The following is a 321-nucleotide window of genomic DNA, read 5'->3' on the forward strand; positions in this document are numbered from 1 at the left end:
CTCTGCCTCTTCTCCCTGCTCGCGCTGCTGCCCTGCGGTGTGACAAGGCCGCGTCCTCTCCCGCCGCCCACGCTCCTCTCTCCCTCCGGCCTGCGCCACCCCATTTCTCTCCGGCCGCCGCCGCCACTGCCGCTCAGCTGGTGTCGGTGCCGCTCTTTCCACGCCGTCCCCGCAGCCTATGGCCCAGGCCGCCTTGGGTATTTCTGCTCAAGGTAACCACATCCCTCTTTAAAAATTCCGCCGAAAAAGAGAAGACGCTTTACCCGACTCTTTGGGCCGTTATCTCACGTGAGTACCGGGCCGGGGGGCGCGGGCGGCGGG

General features: G+C 66.4%; 1 protein-coding gene across 2 annotated transcripts in view; it reads left to right on the forward strand.

Moving 5' to 3' along the window:
- The first annotated feature begins 6 nt into the window (after positions 1–6).
- Positions 7–321, forward strand: part of Azin1 (antizyme inhibitor 1) — a 26,469-nt gene continuing 26,154 nt past the window's right edge. For both annotated transcript variants that reach the window (XM_010612114.3, XM_010612113.3), the window contains exon 1: positions 7–288. The gene's annotated coding sequence lies outside the window, so the exon portion shown is untranslated. The remainder of the gene's footprint in view (positions 289–321) is intronic.

The sequence above is a fragment of the Fukomys damarensis genome, unplaced genomic scaffold, assembly GCF_012274545.1.
Source record: "Fukomys damarensis isolate Sample0158 unplaced genomic scaffold, DMR_v1.0_HiC HiC_scaffold_5, whole genome shotgun sequence".
Classification (NCBI taxonomy): domain Eukaryota; kingdom Metazoa; phylum Chordata; class Mammalia; order Rodentia; family Bathyergidae; genus Fukomys; species Fukomys damarensis.